General features: G+C 40.7%; 1 gene segment (V, D, J or C); it reads left to right on the forward strand.

Moving 5' to 3' along the window:
* The first annotated feature begins 1,107 nt into the window (after window positions 1-1,107).
* On the forward strand, window positions 1,108-4,775 carry LOC308117905 (Ig kappa-b4 chain C region-like). The segment is given in 3 exons: window positions 1,108-1,113; window positions 3,133-3,214; window positions 4,267-4,775.
* The last annotated feature ends 877 nt before the right edge of the window (window positions 4,776-5,652 follow it).

Below are 5,652 nucleotides of genomic sequence, written 5' to 3' on the forward strand. Positions count from 1 at the left end.
TTTTATTTAGAGACGTGGGGCGGTGTCGGCAACTGTTGAAAGTAACTAAAAAGTTACTTGTAATCCAATTTAGTTACTTTTAAAAACAAGTAATCAATGAAGTAACTAAATTACTTTTTAAGGCGAGTGACTAGTAATCAGTAATCTAATTACTTTTGCAAGGTAACTGTGGCAACACTGGTGACCACCAACTAATATAATTTTCCTGACCTCCACCTCCTCCATGACTATTTCTCTCTCTGTAAAATTCCTTTTCTTTTCTTTTCTCTCAGGATTTAGCGTCAAATGCCGGCGATCAACGGGCCGATTGAGATGCAAAGATATTGACGAGACACTTTGCATCGACCATTTATGGTTAAAAGTGGACGTGTTGAGGGCGGGACATCAACTGTGGGACCTTCCAGGTGGACTGTGATCTATAACAGGAAAGTGCAATACGCACGGTTTCACCAATCTGAATTTGTTTGGGCGCACGCCATTTTCAGCTTTAGAGCGCACCAACATTTTTAGTAGGAATCCTACGCAGTGTTTTATAAATGAGGCCCCAGGCCCTTGTTTTGCCAGATTTAAAATGCAGGATGTGATAGGGAGGGCGGAAATAGATGGTTTTTAACAATCAGTTCTTAAATTGAGGGGTTATTCAAGCTTTAATATTTACGGAACTGCAGCCAGATTTTCAAAGAATTGTTTACAACAGGGTTCTGTTAGATGTTATGAATGTTACCAGGGAGACGAGAAGTGAGGAGGGACTGGAGAGAGAACCTTGAAGATCGCCGTTCTATTTGAGCCCATGAAGGATCTGTGTCGGCTTCATTGTCCAGCCAATGACAGAGCTTATTAATATTGCATGACCAATAGTATTGTATGATGTTACGTCGTGCAAGACCGTCCCGCTTTTTGGGAAGTTGTAGAATAATTATTTTGATGCAAGGAGTCTGGTTCAACCACAAACATTATATTATTGTCTGATCTGTTAAAAAAAAAGATTTTCTTATAAAAATTGGAATGTGTTGGAACAAATAAAGAAATTTAGGGAGAATCACCATCTTTACCAAGTTACCAGTTAGAGAGAGGGGGAGGGAAGACCAGCGGGACATAGCCACAGTCATGCCGGTAACGCATTAATTAATAACACGTTACTCTGTCATTAAAATGTTGCATAGAGCAGGTTGTGCAAACAAATAAATACTATTGCTCTATTGAAAACAGATAAATAGTGCAACAATAGACTAAACTATGTACTAATAAATACCAGTAATAGTAAAAATCTGATAATAAAACCATGAGTCGGATATAAATACAACAAAGAATGAAGGTCAAAGGTTAAATCTGTATCAGCAGGAGGCCAGGCAGTGATCAGAACTCAGTTTCTGGTAAAACCAGTTGTCATTTTTATGTTGAGATTGAGGGGGGCATGTTGTTGGCAGCTGCTGAAAGTAACTATAAGATTACTTGTAATCTAACTTAGTTACTTTTAAAAACAAGTAATCAGTAAGGTAACTAAGTTACTTTTTCAAGGAATAACTAGTAATCAGTAATTGGATTACTTTTTCAAGGTAACTGAGTGAGTTGTGACGCCAGCTTATGCGCCGCGAGAGCTAACAGTTAAGAATCCAAATGAATGAGGTTAATTATTTACTGGTGTATAAATGTAAAACTCTGACTTTAGAGGAGAAACTGGAGGTAAAGTGAGTGTAAGGTCATAATAAAATCTGTGTAAGAATCTCACTTGTAAATCAATATGCTGCTCGTCTAGTGGAGGAATTCTTTCCTTGCAATCAGTAGGCCCGTGTTCAACTCCCCACCGAGACACAGTTTAGTTTATTAAATGATTTAATCAGAGGCTATTCCCCGTGTTAAACCTTTTCACAAGATGGGATCCTACAGTATATGGTTGTCATGAAGATGTTGGAGCTAAAAGCTTCTGCACAAACTTTAGTTTGGTATGAAGTGGTGTTGAACTCTGCGCTCAGTAGACCTGTGTGTGTGTGTGTGTGTGTGTGTGTGTGTGTGTGTGTGTGTGTGTGTGTGTGTGTGTGTGTGTGTGTGTGTGTGTGTGTTCAGTGAAGTGTATCAGTGTGCAGCAGTCAGTTTCTGTTCAGTCTGACTGAGGGAGGTTTTTGTACGATGGTTTTTCACTGTGTGAACACCCACTGACTGTTGATGTAATGAAAACTCTGACAGTAATAAACTGCAGCATCTTCAGCTTGAACTCCACTGATGGTCAGAGTGAAGTCAGAGTTTGATCCACTGCCTGTAAAACGATCTGGAGTCCCTGATTCTCTATAGCTGGCCCAGTAAATGAGCAATTTAGGAGGTTGTCCATCTCTCTGTTGGTACCAGGCTAAACAGTGATAACCACTATAAACATAAACGTTCTGACTGGTCCTACATGTGATGGTGACGGAGGCTCCCAGAGCAGAGCTGACTGCTGCAGGCTGAGTCACTGTGACCTGGCCTCTGGACTCTGAGGAAACACAGACAGAAACATCAAGCAGCCTCATGGTTTTGTGGGCTTCATTTCAGAGGGACGGATGTTGACAGAGGAGAGGAGTTTGATTCTCTGGACTTTACCTGTGAAGCAGCAGCAGAGGAGAGTCCAGATGAGGACGCAGATCACACTCATGTTTCTGATGAGGAGGATTTCTCTGTCTTCTGTTGTCATGAAGGACGGCTGTCAGTCATCCAGTCTTCAACTGTCAGGACTATAAACTCTCCCAGAGCACTGGAGCATGGTGCTGCTGATGCAAAGTGGCTCTATGGAAATGTTCTGACTGACTCCAACAGGGACCTGGATCACTTTCATCTCTCACTTTCACTCTGGATTCAAACTTTAATGACAATATTAAGGAATTAAACTGAATAATTAAAGATACGTCTGTAGTTTTACATTTACATTTATTTTTTTACATTTTCTGTTTTTGCTGTTAAATCCCTTCAGGAATAAATTCCAATAGACATAATAGAAAAAAATAGAAAATAATCTTTAAAACAATCTCTATAAATATATGTATTTCAAGTAGACATTGCAGATGAAAGAACTGTTCTCTTGTGTTCCGTTAGGATCAGGTGGTAAAAGTTGTTTTGGTGAGTTTGTTGGTTTCAGAATCAGAGAGTGGCGTCTCTCTACAGTCAGAGGTTTTTGTACAGCGGCTCAATGAGTTTGTATCACTGTGGTACACGTTCGGTGGAGGAACCAGACTGGATGTTGGAAGTAAGTTTATTCTCCTTTTAATACTTTCAACTAAATAATTCCAATTCATACATTAAACCTTGTTTTGAATGATTTGAGATTAGAAAGATGTTTTTTTTTCTTAATAATTATTGTAGTGATCAAGTTTTAATCTCCATTGATTTCATGTAGTTTAGCTCAGCTCTGTTTCACTTTAATTTGATCACAGAGAAAAGTTATTAGTTTTAAATTTACACCGGATTAAAATCTCATTAGGATTAAATGACAAAACAAAAGATCTTGTCAGTCTTTAAATGTGCTCAGTTAGAGCCTGATGGCTGTGGAACACACTGTTTTAACTCTACCAGTCTCATGTTGAAGCTGTTTTTACACTGACCTGTGTATTTAGGGACATTTCTGGTGCACTGGTCTGTCTTTGGGCTGAGTTTTAGTTGACATGTCCACTGTTTGAAATGTGTTTGTGTTGGAATGTGTGCAGGTTTTATTCTTCTTGTTTTATTGAGTGTCTCTTCATCACAGCTGGATTTATTCTTGGTTCTATAGAATGTTTCCCAATTCTGTTTCTCTTCTTACTTTAAAATGCATCATTAATATTGTTATTTTACAGTAAAATAGAAATACTGATGATAAATGTAGAATAATCAAATCCTCCTGAGAAGTTATCTTTATTTACTGTTTTTTTCACATTTTGCTCCTAATAATTGAAAATATTAATTTAGATTTGAAGTTCATGTTAAAGTTTCCAGTCATACGTTGTAAAGTGTAAACTTTCTGATAACGTTGATGCAAATGAAGAGTAAACGTTGAGACATCAGCTTGTGTTCCTTCCTGTGTAGTTTGAGGTATTTCAGGTCAAAGGGTTGGATGATTCTCTCTGTGCTGATGTGCATGAGAGGCTTCTTAAAGGGAAGTGAAACAATGTGTGAGTGAGTGACTGCTGGAGCAGAAAAAGCCTCTGACAGCAACTTCTTCCAGGACCAAATCAGCTGTCTCCCACTAAAGCTGTCCAGGTGTGTGCTGGTTGATTGACAGCTGGGTGCTCCCTGTCCTCTAATTTGATTGGTGTCTCCTAGGTGATACCCGCCCCACCCTGACGGTGCTGCCCCCCTCCAGAGAGGAGCTGCAGCAGGGGAAGGCCACGCTCATGTGCCTGGCCAACGAGGGCTTCCCCTCAGACTGGAGTCTGAGCTGGAAGGTGGAGGACAGCAGCAGCAGCAGCAGCAGCAGCAGCTGGGAGGAGAGCAGGAGCCCCGGGGTGCTGCAGAAGGACGGCCTCTACAGCTGGAGCAGCACCCTGAGGCTCCCTGCAGACCAGTGGAGGAAGGTGGGCTCTGTGACCTGTGAGGCCACCCGGGGCTCCCAGACTCCCCTCAGAGAGACACTGAGGAGAGACCAGTGTTCCCAGTCCTGACCGCACTCACTGGGACTCTCACACTGCTTTTACTCTCACACTGATCTCACCTCTGTCATTCACCCTCTTTCACTTTCTTCTATCATCAAAGCAAACTGACTTCATCAATATTCATCTTCTTTCATCATCATTTTCTTCAAGCTTTGACAAAATAAAGACAGTTTTCACCTCAATCTTTGGTCTTTCATGACTTTTTTACAACAATAAAATAATCATGGCAAAGATGGATGAATGTAAAAATATTATATGAGAGTGTTTATATCCTCACATCCTTATTTATATCTTTCAATAAAAGCTGGAAGTTGAAACGTATTTGCATGTCCTATAAATGGTAGGATTAGATTGTAACAGTGGCAGCCTTGCATTTCAGACCTCGGCCTTCACTAGTGCTGGTCTGAGTCAATCCACCCCTCAATCACTTTTTTATGGCTACAAAAACCAGGTCATCATGCAGAGATGCAGTATAAAAAGCCTTTGCATCACAGATAGATACTCGTGTTGCCAGAATAAATACCTTTATGGATGAAAAGAATCAAAGTTCAAGTCTCCTTCTGTTTCAGCTTCATAAAAAAAGCCGTTGTTTTTCCCAGAATTCCTGGGGGCCGTGGACGGTGACAAACGTTTTTCATGGTTTGAAAATAATATAATGGCGAATCACATAATCCTGAATCCTGCCATGGAACTTGTAGTGAGCACAAGTAAATTGTACCGGACCTCTGTGTGCTTGGAGCCCTGCGGTGCGTTCAATGACCTCTAGGAAAAGTCCCACTTGAAAAGTGTTTTGACAATAAATCTGCTACCACATCTCTTTATCTTCTCCTTTAGCCATTGTCGGTGTACAAAACCACTATTAAACAAACACAACTATAATATTGTTAATGCAGCTCCCTCCAGATGCAGTCAGCTGGCGCTGGAGAGTGAACTCTCTGACGAGCCAATCGGAGGGCTTGAATACGCTGACGTCACCCGAGGCCTGCTGGCGGGTCCTGAGTCACCAATATCTATTAGTGTCATAAACCTGCTGTTTATTAAAGGTTGAGACATTTTG

Source organism: Lipophrys pholis (assembly GCF_963383615.2).
Source record: "Lipophrys pholis genome assembly, chromosome: 12".
In the NCBI taxonomy this organism is placed as follows: Eukaryota; Metazoa; Chordata; class Actinopteri; order Blenniiformes; family Blenniidae; genus Lipophrys; species Lipophrys pholis.